Raw genomic sequence first — 21867 nt, 5'->3', positions numbered from 1 at the left:
CACCTTCGATCGGAAATATTCTTTAATTTAGAGGATTTCTCAATAAACTGTTCGAAATGGTGCCCTTGTCCACGTGGTAAGACGCGGGCGGTGTAGAGACTTCTAAACAGTAAAGTCCCTGGAGCATTAGTGGGTTCACGCCGGATCGTAGTCCAAGCAAATGAAAAAGAAAAAAGCCAGAGCGTAAGTTTAGCGGCTTTCGCTAGTTACGGTGTAGCATATATATTGGCATCAGATCAGTAAGTCTATCCCGATCCATAAAGTTTCTCTGCCAGTTGTGGGTTGACGCCGGATCGTAGTGCAGGAGAATGAAAAGGAAAAAAGCCAGAGCGTAAGTTTAGCAGCTCTCGCTAGTTACAGTGTAGTCTATATATTGGCATCGGATCAGTGAGTCTATCCTGATCCATATAGTTTCTCTGCCAGTTAGGACGTTATCTAAATGTTGCATAAGTACCTTATTCTACAGTTTGCAGTGAAAAAGGAACTACGGTTCGAAAGTTTCTTACCCGTAGTGCGGGGAGAAGAAGCCGGCAGGATGAGTGTTCCTGTGTGGAGTTCCGGGTACGGACACGTGGTGTCAAACCCGGAAGTGGTATAAATAGCCTGAGAAGGACCCGGATGGAGGCGACTAGAGCGTCACTTTTGCCGGGGATAATGCACATTCCTTCATCTTCGTGTTGCTTAGTAACATCGTGGATATAGTAGAGGCAATTAAGATGGAAGAACGGAACTGTGCTTATAGGGGGAAAGAAGATGCACAAGTCTTATGGATCATGTGTAATATATATCGCATGCAAAAAGAGAAACAAGGATCATGAAATAGATCTCAGGTTATGCGTGCAACTAGTTAGATATGTCAAAACAATTTGTGAATATACATAAATATACATTTTCATTTTGCAATTCTTAATTATTGTGAGAATTTTTTTTATGTCAATGATAACCTACTTATAAGTAATATTATTTATCCATTCTTTGTGGACGATTCACCATTATACAAAATAAGTATGTGAGGATCACCTTATGTACCCATTTAAAAATTGCCATGACATTATCTCATGTAAGTCTCATTGCGAGTCCTCGTGAATCGAGGCACATTTGGTGGAGGTTTCAGAATACATTTACAAAATCATGGTACAACGGATGACAAATGTTCTTGTGTGTGTTCAACAAATAAAGAAATATACCACATTTTTTTCATGATATTGAGGGAAAGTGAACAGAAAAACGTATTCAGTTAGTCGCCCAGGAAATACTGCATCTCCTGGTCAAAGTTCAAGCCATGATCAACCGTCCGGAGGCGGAGAATCCACATTGCTTCTAGACGTCTTAGTTTTAATTCTCTGTTTCCGCCCCGTATTCCCGGTTGTACCGTATCTATCTCAAAGAAGGATATTCGTTTATCCATACTTTGGTCAAAGCACGCAGCCGCATGCAATGCTACCGGATATCTGGGGTCTTGTTCTTGAATGGCTCTAATGTGTTCAGCTATTCTATCTTTGAGATGGCGGATGGTACTGCCCACATAAATTTTCTTACAGACACACTCGATGATGTACACTACAAAGCGTGTGGTGCAATTAATGTTTGTCCTGATGATATATTTTTCTCCTTTCGTGTCGTGAAATTCTTTTGTCTTGTGTTTAGCCCACCGGCACATAGAGCAGAATCCACATTTAAAAAAACCTGTGTTTCTTACTGTTAACCAGGTGTCAGTTGTGATGCCTCGAGGAATAGTGGGACTGAGCCTGTTTCTCAGAGTCCTGCCTCTTCTGTAAGTAATTTTTGGATGTTCTCCTATATAATCCTGGATGCTTTTATCTGCTTTTAGAATGCTCCAATGTTTGGTAAAACTCCTACGAAGTGATCGGTGTTGGCTATTAAAATCAGTGATCATTCGGATTTTTGTGGAGTTGGTTTCTGTGTCAGTGTGTTTCTTCTTGAGTGTGTCCGCTTTTTTGATTTTCTTGACTCGAGAAGTAGCTTTATGAAGTAAGTCATCTGAGTAGCCTCTTTTTTTAAAACGTGTCTGCATTTCCCTCAAATTTAAATTAAAATCTTTGTCATCGCTACAGTTTCTACGTGCTCTTAAGAATTCGCCAAAAGGAATGGTGCTGATCTGGTGTGGTGGATGGGCACTGTCAGCATGTAAGATCGCATTGCAGGCAGTACTTTTTCTAAAGAGTCCGCTGTTCAGTTTGTTGTTGGAAATATATATTTCCAAGTCTAGGAATTCAACTCTGTCTGTGCTGGCTTGAATGGTGAAATTCATGTCCCATGTGTTGTGATTTAGGTGTTTGTGAAAGTCCATTAAGTGATCATGTGTGCCGGACCAGATTAAAAGACAATCGTCTATGTATCTTCCCCAAAATACTATAGAGTCCACAAATATCGCACCTTTTGTGCCCCAAATCAGGTCCTTTTCAAGTGCACCCATAAACAGATTTGCGAAAAAAGGGGAAAATTTGGAACCCATGGCGACACCTTTTATTTGTCTATACCATGAGTTGTTAAACATGAACACATTGTTCTTCAAAATGAGTTCCATCATGGAGGCCAGCATATTTGTATGTTGCCACATTGTGGCTGGTCGGTTCTGTAAGGTCTTAGTTACTACTTCCAATCCTAGCTCTGGTTTAATGCTAGTATATAATGCCACCACATCCATGGTTGCTAGAATGTTAACTGGTTGCCACTGTAGATCAGAGAGTAGGCTCAGAATATGTTTCGTATCTTGAATAAATGATGGTAGATTGCGTACCAGGGGTCCTAGAAATAGGTCTACATACTCCGCTAGTCTCTCTGTCGGTCCCCCTATACCCAATATAATGGGTCTGCCAGGAGGGAAGGGAAGATGTTTGTGTACCTTGGGCAAGGTATAAAGCCAAGGGTAAGTGGGTTTGAAAATTTTTAAATAAAGATATTCATCTTCATTGATTAAACCTTCCTCTTTCCAAGTAAGAAGAAATCTGTTGATAACAGTAGTAAGTGATGCTATGGGGTTGTGGTCTAGAGGCTCATAGCATGTAGTGTCTTGTAGTTGACCTAGTATTTCATCTTGGTAATCTTTCCTGTTCATAACGACAACGTTACCCCCCTTGTCCGCTTCTCTAATGATAATGTCTTGGTCTTTAATGAGGGTATTAAGAGCGGCCCGTTCTCCTGTTGTTAAATTGTCCTTATATCTAAAGGTGCGTTTGTTTTTCACGTTGTCCAATTTGTCTATATCTTCTAGTACTCGTTTGTGAAAGTTATCTATGAAGTTCCCTCCTGGTAAGGTGGGAATCCATTTTGATTTTGATTTTAGCCCTCTTACGATACTGTAGTCAGACTCAATGTTGAGTTCCTCTAGTAATTTCTCCATGTCATAAGGAGTTTGTTCTTGGTCAGTTAAAGAGGGTAAGAGCTGTGTGGTTTGAATATCATTGATTGTTAAGACATCAGGTTCAAACTGAGTCGGGATGTTTGTAGAAGTTTTATTAGATATATTTTGATTGGAAAAATGCTTTTTCAGTTTCAGATTCCGCACAAACTTGAACAAATCAATCTTTAATCTACAGATGTCAGTGTGAGCGTAAGGGTTGAAATTCAAACCTTTACTTAGAAGGGAGATTGCTGTGGGGGATAAAGGTTTAGATGATAAATTAATGACTTGGACTTCCCCGTCCTCTGTATCAATTATTTCTGGTTGTTCCCAGACCTGAGTTTCCTCCTGTACTCTTCTACGTTTCCCCCTCCTGCCCCTGCGGGTTTTGGATCTTGGATGCGATTGCCTCTCCTGATCCGTTGTATCTCGCATAAAAAAGGTGTGGTTTCGCTATCTGTTCTGTTGGCATCATCCTCACTGACACTGACTGTGCTAAGTGATGTATTGCTCGAAGAGACCAAGCTGGCATCAGTTTCATTGGGTTTATCCTTTCTTTTTTGTATTGTTTTTTTTATCATGTAATCGTATTTTTTGGCATATGTAAAAATTCTATCCTCAGTATAGTCAGCCTCATCTCTTTGTAACTGTCTTGCGTTACGACTTTTAATCTCATTCTGATTTTTCAATAACATTTCGTCTAATGTTGTGTAGTTCTTAACAGTAGATTCAGGAAGATCTAGATCTTTTATCTCCTGTTCCAAAATGGCAATTTCGGCTTGAAGTTTTGTCACCTTACGGTCAGAACTCTCAATGAGAATGTCCATGAGGGTGTTGGAATTATTAGTAAGAGCTTCTTCCCACTTGCCTAGGAGATCGGTGTCCAGATCATCATAGGTGGGGAAGATCTGTGCCCTTAGACCTCTAGGTATACGTCTAAGTCTTGCATATTGTTTCAAGGTGGTGCCGTCCCACCATTTTGAGTTTTCTTGTTTTTTGAGTTTTTCAAGTCTTACGAATTTATCCCTAAGACCTTCCTTCTTTGTAACACTAGGGGTACCACTAGTTGTTGCTCTGTGTGTTGACATACCCTTTGCAAGGTTGTTCTGCAGCTTTGTCTCTGTTCATGATGAAGGATGGAAGTGCCTATCCTAATTAAATATCTCTCTTTTGCTGCGCGGCGGCAGTCCCCCTCAATAACAGATTTCAACAAATGCGGACAGGGTTTTTTAGACTGAGGGAAATACTGGGCGCACTGCTCACGGATAATGCGCAGGAGGTATGGTATCGGACAGTAGGTGCATGCAGATGAGGGGCAAATCCCTATAACCCCTCAAAAGTGTGTGTAGAGACACACCATACACAATGTAGACAAAACCTGCTGCACACTAAATACAGAAAAGTACAAGCACAAGAGATGTCTCAATGGACATAAAAGTTAAAATTTCCATAGATGAAGAAGGGGACCACCAGTATTTCGGCTCCTCTTTTATTGTTCATTCATAGCCAGCCGACATGTGTTTCGTCGCAAGAAAAAAACACTATTTCCGCGACTCCTCAGGGCTGGGGAGGATACAAAATAGAAGATGGAGTACATAGTAACATTACAGTGAACACTGCGGTTATATGGTGACTGCATTTGGTGCAAGTGCAGGGTGTGGGTGGATCATGTGACAGTAAACAGCAGCACAGTAGTGGATGCACACGACACCAACCCTCCTACCAGTGTAACTGTCGACGGTGTTGGTGCAGGCAGGATAGTGAATCGGTGGTGGGTATGTATGTGGCATAAGACGTTTTCATTGTATCTACAAATTTACAACATGTTAAAAGGTGACGCAAGGGGGTTGGGGGGTGAGGTTTGAAAGGCAAAAAGGTGTAAGTGGAGAGCACAAGTACTAAGAGGGGGTCCTGTTCTGAAAGAGTATGACTGTCACTGTATCATGAAAAGGGATACCCATGTTCATATGGAACAGGTCCTTAAATATGGATAGAAGTGTGCATCCTACCTGTAGGTAATGGATGTAGAACCACAGGTCTATAATGCCACAAAAAGGAAGGAAACAAAAGGGGGAAAAAACATAAGGCTTCATGGTGAAGGAGAAAGAGGTGAAAATCACACACTCAAATGAAAACCGTGTCAGAGACACAGTGTTGGTGGAGTGAATCTAAAGGGGAATCTCACCGCAGTGCCAGTGATAATTCCGACCCGGCCCCGCTCGAGACCGGGTTGAGTCCTTACAAGTCTTCGTAGTTCGTGGTTCATGTATAGTACTCTCCAACGCGTGTGTGGAGATGCTACAAAGGAAAAATATATAATAAGGGGTTTCAGATAAGTGGACAGTGTCCGATTTGAGGTTAGCATGCTTCTGGTGTCTAGATCCTCACCATTTCGAAAGTGGGTTATTCAGTGTCTCACCTTCGATCGGAAATGTTCTTTAATTTAGAGGATTTCTCAATAAACTGTTCGGAATGGTGTCCTTGTCCACGTGGTAAGACGCGGGCGGTGTAGAGACTTCTAAACAGTAAAGTCCCTGGAGCATTAGTGGGTTCACGCCGGATCGTAGTCCAAGCAAAGGAAAAAGAAAAAAGCCAGAGCGTAAGTTTAGCGGCTTTCGCTAGTTACGGTGTAGCATATATATTGGCATCAGATCAATAAGTCTATCCCGATCCATAAAGTTTCTCTGCCAGTTGTGGGTTGACGCCGGATCGTAGTGCAGGAGAATGAAAAGGAAAAAAGCCAGAGCGTAAGTTTAGCAGCTCTCGCTAGTTACAGTGTAGTCTATATATTGGCATCGGATCAGTGAGTCTATCCTGATCCATAAAGTTTCTCTGCCAGTTAGGACGTTATCTAAATGTTGCATAAGTACCTTATTCTACAGTTTGCAGTGAAAAAGGAACTATGGTTCGAAAGTTTCTTACCCGTAGTGCGGGGAGAAGAAGCCGGCAGGATGAGTGTTCCTGTGTGGAGTTCCGGGTACGGACACGTGGTGTCAAACCCGGAAGTGGTATAAATAGCCTGAGAAGGACCCGGATGGAGGCGACTAGAGCGTCACTTTTGCCGGGGATAATGCACATTCCTTCATCTTCGTGTTGCTTAGTAACATCGTGGATATAGTAGAGGCAATTAAGATGGAAGAACGGAACTGTGCTTATAGGGGGAAAGAAGATGCACAAGTCTTATGGATCATGTGTAATATATATCGCATGCAAAAAGAGAAACAAGGATCATGCAATAGATCTCAGGTTATGCGTGCAACTAGTTAGATATGTCAAAACAATTTGTGAATATACATAAATATACATTTTCATTTTGCAATTCTTAATTATTTTGAGAATTTTTTATGTCAATGATAACCTACTTATAAGTAATATTATTTATCCATTCTTTGTGGACGATTCACCATTATACAAAATAAGTATGTGAGGATCACCTTATGTACCCATTTAAAAATTGCCATGACATTATCTCATGTAAGTCTCATTGCGAGTCCTCGTGAATCGAGGCACATTTGGTGGAGGTTTCAGAATACATTTACAAAATCATGGTACAACGGATGACAAATGTTCTTGTGTGTGTTCAACAAATAAAGAAATATACCACATTTTTTTCATGATATTGAGGGAAAGTGAACAGAAAAACGTATTCAGTTAGTCGCCCAGGAAATACTGCATCTCCTGGTCAAAGTTCAAGCCATGATCAACCGTCCGGAGGCGGAGAATCCACATTGCTTCTAGACGTCTTAGTTTTAATTCTCTGTTTCCGCCCCGTATTCCCGGTTGTACCGTATCTATCTCAAAGAAGGATATTCGTTTATCCATACTTTGGTCAAAGCACGCAGCCGCATGCAATGCTACCGGATATCTGGGGTCTTGTTCTTGAATGGCTCTAATGTGTTCAGCTATTCTATCTTTGAGATGGCGGATGGTACTGCCCACATAAATTTTCTTACAGACACACTCGATGATGTACACTACAAAGCGTGTGGTGCAATTAATGTTTGTCCTGATGATATATTTTTCTCCTTTCGTGTCGTGAAATTCTTTTGTCTTGTGTTTAGCCCACCGGCACATAGAGCAGAATCCACATTTAAAAAAACCTGTGTTTCTTACTGTTAACCAGGTGTCAGTTGTGATGCCTCGAGGAATAGTGGGACTGAGCCTGTTTCTCAGAGTCCTGCCTCTTCTGTAAGTAATTTTTGGATGTTCTCCTATATAATCCTGGATGCTTTTATCTGCTTTTAGAATGCTCCAATGTTTGGTAAAACTCCTACGAAGTGATCGGTGTTGGCTATTAAAATCAGTGATCATTCGGATTTTTGTGGAGTTGGTTTCTGTGTCAGTGTGTTTCTTCTTGAGTGTGTCCGCTTTTTTGATTTTCTTGACTCGAGAAGTAGCTTTATGAAGTAAGTCATCTGAGTAGCCTCTTTTTTTAAAACGTGTCTGCATTTCCCTCAAATTTAAATTAAAATCTTTGTCATCGCTACAGTTTCTACGTGCTCTTAAGAATTCGCCAAAAGGAATGGTGCTGATCTGGTGTGGTGGATGGGCACTGTCAGCATGTAAGATCGCATTGCAGGCAGTACTTTTTCTAAAGAGTCCGCTGTTCAGTTTGTTGTTGGAAATATATATTTCCAAGTCTAGGAATTCAACTCTGTCTGTGCTGGCTTGAATGGTGAAATTCATGTCCCATGTGTTGTGATTTAGGTGTTTGTGAAAGTCCATTAAGTGATCATGTGTGCCGGACCAGATTAAAAGACAATCGTCTATGTATCTTCCCCAAAATACTATAGAGTCCACAAATATCGCACCTTTTGTGCCCCAAATCAGGTCCTTTTCAAGTGCACCCATAAACAGATTTGCGAAAAAAGGGGAAAATTTGGAACCCATGGCGACACCTTTTATTTGTCTATACCATGAGTTGTTAAACATGAACACATTGTTCTTCAAAATGAGTTCCATCATGGAGGCCAGCATATTTGTATGTTGCCACATTGTGGCTGGTCGGTTCTGTAAGGTCTTAGTTACTACTTCCAATCCTAGCTCTGGTTTAATGCTAGTATATAATGCCACCACATCCATGGTTGCTAGAATGTTAACTGGTTGCCACTGTAGATCAGAGAGTAGGCTCAGAATATGTTTCGTATCTTGAATAAATGATGGTAGATTGCGTACCAGGGGTCCTAGAAATAGGTCTACATACTCCGCTAGTCTCTCTGTCGGTCCCCCTATACCCAATATAATGGGTCTGCCAGGAGGGAAGGGAAGATGTTTGTGTACCTTGGGCAAGGTATAAAGCCAAGGGTAAGTGGGTTTGAAAATTTTTAAATAAAGATATTCATCTTCATTGATTAAACCTTCCTCTTTCCAAGTAAGAAGAAATCTGTTGATAACAGTAGTAAGTGATGCTATGGGGTTGTGGTCTAGAGGCTCATAGCATGTAGTGTCTTGTAGTTGACCTAGTATTTCATCTTGGTAATCTTTCCTGTTCATAACGACAACGTTACCCCCCTTGTCCGCTTCTCTAATGATAATGTCTTGGTCTTTAATGAGGGTATTAAGAGCGGCCCGTTCTCCTGTTGTTAAATTGTCCTTATATCTAAAGGTGCGTTTGTTTTTCACGTTGTCCAATTTGTCTATATCTTCTAGTACTCGTTTGTGAAAGTTATCTATGAAGTTCCCTCCTGGTAAGGTGGGAATCCATTTTGATTTTGATTTTAGCCCTCTTACGATACTGTAGTCAGACTCAATGTTGAGTTCCTCTAGTAATTTCTCCATGTCATAAGGAGTTTGTTCTTGGTCAGTTAAAGAGGGTAAGAGCTGTGTGGTTTGAATATCATTGATTGTTAAGACATCAGGTTCAAACTGAGTCGGGATGTTTGTAGAAGTTTTATTAGATATATTTTGATTGGAAAAATGCTTTTTCAGTTTCAGATTCCGCACAAACTTGAACAAATCAATCTTTAATCTACAGATGTCAGTGTGAGCGTAAGGGTTGAAATTCAAACCTTTACTTAGAAGGGAGATTGCTGTGGGGGATAAAGGTTTAGATGATAAATTAATGACTTGGACTTCCCCGTCCTCTGTAACAATTATTTCTGGTTGTTCCCAGACCTGAGTTTCCTCCTGTACTCTTCTACGTTTCCCCCTCCTGCCCCTGCGGGTTTTGGATCTTGGATGCGATTGCCTCTCCTGATCCGTTGTATCTCGCATAAAAAAGGTGTGGTTTCGCTATCTGTTCTGTTGGCATCATCCTCACTGACACTGACTGTGCTAAGTGATGTATTGCTCGAAGAGACCAAGCTGGCATCAGTTTCATTGGGTTTATCCTTTCTTTTTTGTATTGTTTTTTTTATCATGTAATCGTATTTTTTGGCATATGTAAAAATTCTATCCTCAGTATAGTCAGCCTCATCTCTTTGTAACTGTCTTGCGTTACGACTTTTAATCTCATTCTGATTTTTCAATAACATTTCGTCTAATGTTGTGTAGTTCTTAACAGTAGATTCAGGAAGATCTAGATCTTTTATCTCCTGTTCCAAAATGGCAATTTCGGCTTGAAGTTTTGTCACCTTACGGTCAGAACTCTCAATGAGAATGTCCATGAGGGTGTTGGAATTATTAGTAAGAGCTTCTTCCCACTTGCCTAGGAGATCGGTGTCCAGATCATCATAGGTGGGGAAGATCTGTGCCCTTAGACCTCTAGGTATACGTCTAAGTCTTGCATATTGTTTCAAGGTGGTGCCGTCCCACCATTTTGAGTTTTCTTGTTTTTTGAGTTTTTCAAGTCTTACGAATTTATCCCTAAGACCTTCCTTCTTTGTAACACTAGGGGTACCACTAGTTGTTGCTCTGTGTGTTGACATACCCTTTGCAAGGTTGTTCTGCAGCTTTGTCTCTGTTCATGATGAAGGATGGAAGTGCCTATCCTAATTAAATATCTCTCTTTTGCTGCGCGGCGGCAGTCCCCCTCAATAACAGATTTCAACAAATGCGGACAGGGTTTTTTAGACTGAGGGAAATACTGGGCGCACTGCTCACGGATAATGCGCAGGAGGTATGGTATCGGACAGTAGGTGCATGCAGATGAGGGGCAAATCCCTATAACCCCTCAAAAGTGTGTGTAGAGACACACCATACACAATGTAGACAAAACCTGCTGCACACTAAATACAGAAAAGTACAAGCACAAGAGATGTCTCAATGGACATAAAAGTTAAAATTTCCATAGATGAAGAAGGGGACCACCAGTATTTCGGCTCCTCTTTTATTGTTCATTCATAGCCAGCCGACATGTGTTTCGTCGCAAGAAAAAAACACTATTTCCGCGACTCCTCAGGGCTGGGGAGGATACAAAATAGAAGATGGAGTACATAGTAACATTACAGTGAACACTGCGGTTATATGGTGACTGCATTTGGTGCAAGTGCAGGGTGTGGGTGGATCATGTGACAGTAAACAGCAGCACAGTAGTGGATGCACACGACACCAACCCTCCTACCAGTGTAACTGTCGACGGTGTTGGTGCAGGCAGGATAGTGAATCGGTGGTGGGTATGTATGTGGCATAAGACGTTTTCATTGTATCTACAAATTTACAACATGTTAAAAGGTGACGCAAGGGGGTTGGGGGGTGGGGTTTGAAAGGCAAAAAGGTGTAAGTGGAGAGCACAAGTACTAAGAGGGGGTCCTGTTCTGAAAGAGTATGACTGTCACTGTATCATGAAAAGGGATACCCATGTTCATATGGAACAGGTCCTTAAATATGGATAGAAGTGTGCATCCTACCTGTAGGTAATGGATGTAGAACCACAGGTCTATAATGCCACAAAAAGGAAGGAAACAAAAGGGGGAAAAAACATAAGGCTTCATGGTGAAGGAGAAAGAGGTGAAAATCACACACTCAAATGAAAACCGTGTCAGAGACACAGTGTTGGTGGAGTGAATCTAAAGGGGAATCTCACCGCAGTGCCAGTGATAATTCCGACCCGGCCCCGCTCGAGACCGGGTTGAGTCCTTACAAGTCTTCGTAGTTCGTGGTTCATGTATAGTACTCTCCAACGCGTGTGTGGAGATGCTACAAAGGAAAAATATATAATAAGGGGTTTCAGATAAGTGGACAGTGTCCGATTTGAGGTTAGCATGCTTCTGGTGTCTAGATCCTCACCATTTCGAAAGTGGGTTATTCAGTGTCTCACCTTCGATCGGAAATGTTCTTTAATTTAGAGGATTTCTCAATAAACTGTTCGGAATGGTGTCCTTGTCCACGTGGTAAGACGCGGGCGGTGTAGAGACTTCTAAACAGTAAAGTCCCTGGAGCATTAGTGGGTTCACGCCGGATCGTAGTCCAAGCAAATGAAAAAGAAAAAAGCCAGAGCGTAAGTTTAGCGGCTTTCGCTAGTTACGGTGTAGCATATATATTGGCATCAGATCAATAAGTCTATCCCGATCCATAAAGTTTCTCTGCCAGTTGTGGGTTGACGCCGGATCGTAGTGCAGGAGAATGAAAAGGAAAAAAGCCAGAGCGTAAGTTTAGCAGCTCTCGCTAGTTACAGTGTAGTCTATATATTGGCATCGGATCAGTGAGTCTATCCTGATCCATAAAGTTTCTCTGCCAGTTAGGACGTTATCTAAATGTTGCATAAGTACCTTATTCTACAGTTTGCAGTGAAAAAGGAACTATGGTTCGAAAGTTTCTTACCCGTAGTGCGGGGAGAAGAAGCCGGCAGGATGAGTGTTCCTGTGTGGAGTTCCGGGTACGGACACGTGGTGTCAAACCCGGAAGTGGTATAAATAGCCTGAGAAGGACCCGGATGGAGGCGACTAGAGCGTCACTTTTGCCGGGGATAATGCACATTCCTTCATCTTCGTGTTGCTTAGTAACATCGTGGATATAGTAGAGGCAATTAAGATGGAAGAACGGAACTGTGCTTATAGGGGGAAAGAAGATGCACAAGTCTTATGGATCATGTGTAATATATATCGCATGCAAAAAGAGAAACAAGGATCATGCAATAGATCTCAGGTTATGCGTGCAACTAGTTAGATATGTCAAAACAATTTGTGAATATACATAAATATACATTTTCATTTTGCAATTCTTAATTATTTTGAGAATTTTTTATGTCAATGATAACCTACTTATAAGTAATATTATTTATCCATTCTTTGTGGACGATTCACCATTATACAAAATAAGTATGTGAGGATCACCTTATGTACCCATTTAAAAATTGCCATGACATTATCTCATGTAAGTCTCATTGCGAGTCCTCGTGAATCGAGGCACATTTGGTGGAGGTTTCAGAATACATTTACAAAATCATGGTACAACGGATGACAAATGTTCTTGTGTGTGTTCAACAAATAAAGAAATATACCACATTTTTTTCATGATATTGAGGGAAAGTGAACAGAAAAACGTATTCAGTTAGTCGCCCAGGAAATACTGCATCTCCTGGTCAAAGTTCAAGCCATGATCAACCGTCCGGAGGCGGAGAATCCACATTGCTTCTAGACGTCTTAGTTTTAATTCTCTGTTTCCGCCCCGTATTCCCGGTTGTACCGTATCTATCTCAAAGAAGGATATCCGTTTATCCATACTTTGGTCAAAGCACGCAGCCGCATGCAATGCTACCGGATATCTGGGGTCTTGTTCTTGAATGGCTCTAATGTGTTCAGCTATTCTATCTTTGAGAGGGCGGATGGTACTGCCCACATAAATTTTCTTACAGACACACTCGATGATGTACACTACAAAGCGTGTGGTGCAATTAATGTTTGTCCTGATGATATATTTTTCTCCTTTCGTGTCGTGAAATTCTTTTGTCTTGTGTTTAGCCCACCGGCACATAGAGCAGAATCCACATTTAAAAAAACCTGTGTTTCTTACTGTTAACCAGGTGTCAGTTGTGATGCCTCGAGGAATAGTGGGACTGAGCCTGTTTCTCAGAGTCCTGCCTCTTCTGTAAGTAATTTTTGGATGTTCTCCTATATAATCCTGGATGCTTTTATCTGCTTTTAGAATGCTCCAATGTTTGGTAAAACTCCTACGAAGTGATCGGTGTTGGCTATTAAAATCAGTGATCATTCGGATTTTTGTGGAGTTGGTTTCTGTGTCAGTGTATTTCTTCTTGAGTGTGTCCGCTTTTTTGATTTTCTTGACTCGAGAAGTAGCTTTATGAAGTAAGTCATCTGAGTAGCCTCTTTTTTTAAAACGTGTCTGCATTTCCCTCAAATTTAAATTAAAATCTTTGTCATCGCTACAGTTTCTACGTGCTCTTAAGAATTCGCCAAAAGGAATGGTGCTGATCTGGTGTGGTGGATGGGCACTGTCAGCATGTAAGATCGCATTGCAGGCAGTACTTTTTCTAAAGAGTCCGCTGTTCAGTTTGTTGTTGGAAATATATATTTCCAAGTCTAGGAATTCAACTCTGTCTGTGCTGGCTTGAATGGTGAAATTCATGTCCCATGTGTTGTGATTTAGGTGTTTGTGAAAGTCCATTAAGTGATCATGTGTGCCGGACCAGATTAAAAGACAATCGTCTATGTATCTTCCCCTAAATACTCTAGAGGCCACAAATATCGCACCTTTTGTGCCCCAAATCAGGTCCTTTTCAAGTGCACCCATAAACAGATTTGCGAAAAAAGGGGAAAATTTGGAACCCATGGCGACACCTTTTATTTGTCTATACCATGAGTTGTTAAACATGAACACATTGTTCTTCAAAATGAGTTCCATCATGGAGGCCAGCATATTTGTATGTTGCCACATTGTGGCCGGTCGGTTCTGTAAGGTCTTAGTTACTACTTCCAATCCTAGCTCTGGTTTAATGCTAGTATATAATGCCACCACATCCATGGTTGCTAGAATGTTAACTGGTTGCCACTGTAGATCAGAGAGTAGGCTCAGAATATGTTTCGTATCTTGAATAAATGATGGTAGATTGCGTACCAGGGGTCCTAGAAATAGGTCTACATACTCCGCTAGTCTCTCTGTCGGTCCCCCTATACCCAATATAATGGGTCTGCCAGGAGGGAAGGGAAGATGTTTGTGTACCTTGGGCAAGGTATAAAGCCAAGGGTAAGTGGGTTTGAAAATTTTTAAATAAAGATATTCATCTTCATTGATTAAACCTTCCTCTTTCCAAGTAAGAAGAAATCTGTTGATAACAGTAGTAAGTGATGCTATGGGGTTGTGGTCTAGAGGCTCATAGCATGTAGTGTCTTGTAGTTGACCTAGTATTTCATCTTGGTAATCTTTCCTGTTCATAACGACAACGTTACCCCCCTTGTCCGCTTCTCTAATGATAATGTCTTGGTCTTTAATGAGGGTATTAAGAGCGGCCCGTTCTCCTGTTGTTAAATTGTCCTTATATCTAAAGGTGCGTTTGTTTTTCACGTTGTCCAATTTGTCTATATCTTCTAGTACTCGTTTGTGAAAGTTATCTATGAAGTTCCCTCCTGGTAAGGTAGGAATCCATTTTGATTTTGATTTTAGCCCTCTTACGATACTGTAGTCAGACTCAATGTTGAGTTCCTCTAGTAATTTCTCCATGTCATAAGGAGTTTGTTCTTGGTCAGTTAAAGAGGGTAAGAGCTGTGTGGTTTGAATATCATTGATTGTTAAGACATCAGGTTCAAACTGAGTCGGGATGTTTGTAGAAGTTTTATTAGATATATTTTGATTGGAAAAATGCTTTTTCAGTTTCAGATTCCGCACAAACTTGAACAAATCAATCTTTAATCTACAGATGTCAGTGTGAGCGTAAGGGTTGAAATTCAAACCTTTACTTAGAAGGGAGATTGATGTGGGGGATAAAGGTTTAGATGATAAATTAATGACTTGGACTTCCCCGTCCTCTGTATCAATTATTTCTGGTTGTTCCCAGACCTGAGTTTCCTCCTGTACTCTTCTACGTTTCCCCCTCCTGCCCCTGCGGGTTTTGGATCTTGGATGCGATTGCCTCTCCTGATCCGTTGTATCTCGCATAAAAAAGGTGTGGTTTCGCTATCTGTTCTGTTGGCATCATCCTCACTGACACTGACTGTGCTAAGTGATGTATTGCTCGAAGAGACCAAGCTGGCATCAGTTTCATTGGGTTTATCGTTTCTTTTTTGTATTGTTTTTTTTATCATGTAATCATATTTTTTGGCATATGTAAAAATTCTACCCTCAGTATAGTCAGCCTCATCTCTTTGTAACTGTCTTGCTTTACGACTTTTAATCTCATTCTGATTTTTCAATAACATTTCGTCTAATGTTGTGTAGTTCTTAACAGTAGATTCAGGAAGATCTAGATCTTTTATCTCCTGTTCCAAAATGGCAATTTAGGCTTGAAGTTTTGTCACCTTACGGTCAGAACTCTCAATGAGAATGTCCATGAGGGTGTTGGAATTATTAGTAAGAGCTTCTTCCCACTTGCCTAGGAGATCGGTGTCCAGATCATCATAGGTGGGGAAGATCTGTGCCCTTAGACCTCTAGGTATACGTCTAAGTCTTGCATATTGTTTCAAGGTGGTGCCGTCCCACCATTTTGAGTTTTCTTGTTTTTTGAGTTTTTCAAGTCTTACGAATTTATCCCTAAGACCTTCCTTCTTTGTAACACTAGGGGTACCACTAGTTGTTGCTCTGTGTGTTGACATACCCTTTGCAAGGTTGTTCTGCAGCTTTGTCTCTGTTCATGATGAAGGATGGAAGTGCCTATCCTAATTAAATATCTCTCTTTTGCTGCGCGGCGGCAGCCCCCCTCAATAACAGATTTCAACAAATGCGGACAGGGTTTTTTAGACTGAGGGAAATACTGGGCGCACTGCTCACGGATAATGCGCAGGAGGTATGGTATCGGACAGTAGGTGCATGCAGATGAGGGGCAAATCCCTATAACCCCTCAAAAGTGTGTGTAGAGACACACCATACACAATGTAGACAAAACCTGCTGCACACTAAATACAGAAAAGTACAAGCACAAGAGATGTCTCAATGGACATAATAGTTAAAATTTCCATAGATGAAGAAGGGGACCACCAGTATTTCGGCTCCTCTTTTATTGTTCATTCATAGCCAGCCGACATGTGTTTCGTCGCAAGAAAAAAACACTATTTCCGCGACTCCTCAGGGCTGGGGAGGATACAAAATAGAAGATGGAGTACATAGTAACATTACAGTGAACACTGCGGTTATATGGTGACTGCATTTGGTGCAAGTGCAGGGTGTGGGTGGATCATGTGACAGTAAACAGCAGCACAGTAGTGGATGCACACGACACCAACCCTCCTACCAGTGTAACTGTCGACGGTGTTGGTGCAGGCAGGATAGTGAATCGGTGGTGGGTATGTATGTGGCATAAGACGTTTTCATTGTATCTACAAATTTACAACATGTTAAAAGGTGACGCAAGGGGGTTGGGGGGTGGGGTTTGAAAGGCAAAAAGGTGTAAGTGGAGAGCACAAGTACTAAGAGGGGGTCCTGTTCTGAAAGAGTATGACTGTCACTGTATCATGAAAAGGGATACCCATGTTCATATGGAACAGGTCCTTAAATATGGATAGAAGTGTGCATCCTACCTGTAGGTAATGGATGTAGAACCACAGGTCTATAATGCCACAAAAAGGAAGGAAACAAAAGGGGGAAAAAACATAAGGCTTCATGGTGAAGGAGAAAGAGGTGAAAATCACACACTCAAATGAAAACCGTGTCAGAGACACAGTGTTGGTGGAGTGAATCTAAAGGGGAATCTCACCGCAGTGCCAGTGATAATTCCGACCCGGCCCCGCTCGAGACCGGGTTGAGTCCTTACAAGTCTTCGTAGTTCGTGGTTCATGTATAGTACTCTCCAACGCGTGTGTGGAGATGCTACAAAGGAAAAATATATAATAAGGGGTTTCAGATAAGTGGACAGTGTCCGATTTGAGGTTAGCATGCTTCTGGTGTCTAGATCCTCACCATTTCGAAAGTGGGTTATTCAGTGTCTCACCTTCGATCGGAAATGTTCTTTAATTTAGAGGATTTCTCAATAAACTGTTCGGAATGGTGTCCTTGTCCACGTGGTAAGACGCGGGCGGTGTAGAGACTTCTAAACAGTAAAGTCCCTGGAGCATTAGTGGGTTCACGCCGGATCGTAGTCCAAGCAAATGAAAAAGAAAAAAGCCAGAGCGTAAGTTTAGCGGCTTTCGCTAGTTACGGTGTAGCATATATATTGGCATCAGATCAATAAGTCTATCCCGATCCATAAAGTTTCTCTGCCAGTTGTGGGTTGACGCCGGATCGTAGTGCAGGAGAATGAAAAGGAAAAAAGCCAGAGCGTAAGTTTAGCAGCTCTCGCTAGTTACAGTGTAGTCTATATATTGGCATCGGATCAGTGAGTCTATCCTGATCCATAAAGTTTCTCTGCCAGTTAGGACGTTATCTAAATGTTGCATAAGTACCTTATTCTACAGTTTGCAGTGAAAAAGGAACTATGGTTCGAAAGTTTCTTACCCGTAGTGCGGGGAGAAGAAGCCGGCAGGATGAGTGTTCCTGTGTGGAGTTCCGGGTACGGACACGTGGTGTCAAACCCGGAAGTGGTATAAATAGCCTGAGAAGGACCCGGATGGAGGCGACTAGAGTGTCACTTTTGCCGGGGATAATGCACATTCCTTCATCTTCGTGTTGCTTAGTAACATCGTGGATATAGTAGAGGCAATTAAGATGGAAGAACGGAACTGTGCTTATAGGGGGAAAGAAGATGCACAAGTCTTATGGATCATGTGTAATATATATCGCATGCAAAAAGAGAAACAAGGATCATGCAATAGATCTCAGGTTATGCGTGCAACTAGTTAGATATGTCAAAACAATTTGTGAATATACATAAATATACATTTTCATTTTGCAATTCTTAATTATTTTGAGAATTTTTTATGTCAATGATAACCTACTTATAAGTAATATTATTTATCCATTCTTTGTGGACGATTCACCATTATACAAAATAAGTATGTGAGGATCACCTTATGTACCCATTTAAAAATTGCCATGACATTATCTCATGTAAGTCTCATTGCGAGTCCTCGTGAATCGAGGCACATTTGGTGGAGGTTTCAGAATACATTTACAAAATCATGGTACAACGGATGACAAATGTTCTTGTGTGTGTTCAACAAATAAAGAAATATACCACATTTTTTTCATGATATTGAGGGAAAGTGAACAGAAAAACGTATTCAGTTAGTCGCCCAGGAAATACTGCATCTCCTGGTCAAAGTTCAAGCCATGATCAACCGTCCGGAGGCGGAGAATCCACATTGCTTCTAGACGTCTTAGTTTTAATTCTCTGTTTCCGCCCCGTATTCCCGGTTGTACCGTATCTATCTCAAAGAAGGATATCCGTTTATCCATACTTTGGTCAAAGCACGCAGCCGCATGCAATGCTACCGGATATCTGGGGTCTTGTTCTTGAATGGCTCTAATGTGTTCAGCTATTCTATCTTTGAGAGGGCGGATGGTACTGCCCACATAAATTTTCTTACAGACACACTCGATGATGTACACTACAAAGCGTGTGGTGCAATTAATGTTTGTCCTGATGATATATTTTTCTCCTTTCGTGTCGTGAAATTCTTTTGTCTTGTGTTTAGCCCACCGGCACATAGAGCAGAATCCACATTTTAAAAAACCTGTGTTTCTTACTGTTAACCAGGTGTCAGTTGTGATGCCTCGAGGAATAGTGGGACTGAGCCTGTTTCTCAGAGTCCTGCCTCTTCTGTAAGTAATTTTTGGATGTTCTCCTATATAATCCTGGATGCTTTTATCTGCTTTTAGAATGCTCCAATGTTTGGTAAAACTCCTACGAAGTGATCGGTGTTGGCTATTAAAATCAGTGATCATTCGGATTTTTGTGGAGTTGGTTTCTGTGTCAGTGTATTTCTTCTTGAGTGTGTCCGCTTTTTTGATTTTCTTGACTCGAGAAGTAGCTTTATGAAGTAAGTCATCTGAGTAGCCTCTTTTTTTAAAACGTGTCTGCATTTCCCTCAAATTTAAATTAAAATCTTTGTCATCGCTACAGTTTCTACGTGCTCTTAAGAATTCGCCAAAAGGAATGGTGCTGATCTGGTGTGGTGGATGGGCACTGTCAGCATGTAAGATCGCATTGCAGGCAGTACTTTTTCTAAAGAGTCCGCTGTTCAGTTTGTTGTTGGAAATATATATTTCCAAGTCTAGGAATTCAACTCTGTCTGTGCTGGCTTGAATGGTGAAATTCATGTCCCATGTGTTGTGATTTAGGTGTTTGTGAAAGTCCATTAAGTGATCATGTGTGCCGGACCAGATTAAAAGACAATCGTCTATGTATCTTCCCCTAAATACTCTAGAGGCCACAAATATCGCACCTTTTGTGCCCCAAATCAGGTCCTTTTCAAGTGCACCCATAAACAGATTTGCGAAAAAAGGGGAAAATTTGGAACCCATGGCGACACCTTTTATTTGTCTATACCATGAGTTGTTAAACATGAACACATTGTTCTTCAAAATGAGTTCCATCATGGAGGCCAGCATATTTGTATGTTGCCACATTGTGGCCGGTCGGTTCTGTAAGGTCTTAGTTACTACTTCCAATCCTAGCTCTGGTTTAATGCTAGTATATAATGCCACCACATCCATGGTTGCTAGAATGTTAACTGGTTGCCACTGTAGATCAGAGAGTAGGCTCAGAATATGTTTCGTATCTTGAATAAATGATGGTAGATTGCGTACCAGGGGTCCTAGAAATAGGTCTACATACTCCGCTAGTCTCTCTGTCGGTCCCCCTATACCCAATATAATGGGTCTGCCAGGAGGGAAGGGAAGATGTTTGTGTACCTTGGGCAAGGTATAAAGCCAAGGGTAAGTGGGTTTGAAAATTTTTAAATAAAGATATTCATCTTCATTGATTAAACCTTCCTCTTTCCAAGTAAGAAGAAATCTGTTGATAACAGTAGTAAGTGATGCTATGGGGTTGTGGTCTAGAGGCTCATAGCATGTAGTGTCTTGTAGTTGACCTAGTATTTCATCTTGGTAATCTTTCCTGTTCATAACGACAACGTTACCCCCCTTGTCCGCTTCTCTAATGATAATGTCTTGGTCTTTAATGAGGGTATTAAGAGCGGCCCGTTCTCCTGTTGTTAAATTGTCCTTATATCTAAAGGTGCGTTTGTTTTTCACGTTGTCCAATTTGTCTATATCTTCTAGTACTCGTTTGTGAAAGTTATCTATGAAGTTCCCTCCTGGTAAGGTAGGAATCCATTTTGATTTTGATTTTAGCCCTCTTACGATACTGTAGTCAGACTCAATGTTGAGTTCCTCTAGTAATTTCTCCATGTCATAAGGAGTTTGTTCTTGGTCAGTTAAAGAGGGTAAGAGCTGTGTGGTTTGAATATCATTGATTGTTAAGACATCAGGTTCAAACTGAGTCGGGATGTTTGTAGAAGTTTTATTAGATATATTTTGATTGGAAAAATGCTTTTTCAGTTTCAGATTCCGCACAAACTTGAACAAATCAATCTTTAATCTACAGATGTCAGTGTGAGCGTAAGGGTTGAAATTCAAACCTTTACTTAGAAGGGAGATTGATGTGGAGGATAAAGGTTTAGATGATAAATTAATGACTTGGACTTCCCCGTCCTCTGTATCAATTATTTCTGGTTGTTCCCAGACCTGAGTTTCCTCCTGTACTCTTCTACGTTTCCCCCTCCTGCCCCTGCGGGTTTTGGATCTTGGATGCGATTGCCTCTCCTGATCCGTTGTATCTCGCATAAAAAAGGTGTGGTTTCGCTATCTGTTCTGTTGGCATCATCCTCACTGACACTGACTGTGCTAAGTGATGTATTGCTCGAAGAGACCAAGCTGGCATCAGTTTCATTGGGTTTATCCTTTCTTTTTTGTATTGTTTTTTTTATCATGTAATCGTATTTTTTGGCATATGTAAAAATTCTATCCTCAGTATAGTCAGCCTCATCTCTTTGTAACTGTCTTGCTTTACGACTTTTAATCTCATTCTGATTTTTCAATAACATTTCGTCTAATGTTGTGTAGTTCTTAACAGTAGATTCAGGAAGATCTAGATCTTTTATCTCCTGTTCCAAAATGGCAATTTAGGCTTGAAGTTTTGTCACCTTACGGTCAGAACTCTCAATGAGAATGTCCATGAGGGTGTTGGAATTATTAGTAAGAGCTTCTTCCCACTTGCCTAGGAGATCGGTGTCCAGATCATCATAGGTGGGGAAGATCTGTGCCCTTAGACCTCTAGGTATACGTCTAAGTCTTGCATATTGTTTCAAGGTGGTGCCGTCCCACCATTTTGAGTTTTCTTGTTTTTTGAGTTTTTCAAGTCTTACGAATTTATCCCTAAGACCTTCCTTCTTTGTAACACTAGGGGTACCACTAGTTGTTGCTCTGTGTGTTGACATACCCTTTGCAAGGTTGTTCTGCAGCTTTGTCTCTGTTCATGATGAAGGATGGAAGTGCCTATCCTAATTAAATATCTCTCT

Source organism: Lissotriton vulgaris, chromosome 11, assembly GCF_964263255.1.
Source record: "Lissotriton vulgaris chromosome 11, aLisVul1.2, whole genome shotgun sequence".
In the NCBI taxonomy this organism is placed as follows: Eukaryota; Metazoa; Chordata; class Amphibia; order Caudata; family Salamandridae; genus Lissotriton; species Lissotriton vulgaris.
The sequence above is the reverse complement of the archived record's forward strand: the minus strand, read 5'-3'. Positions refer to the sequence as shown.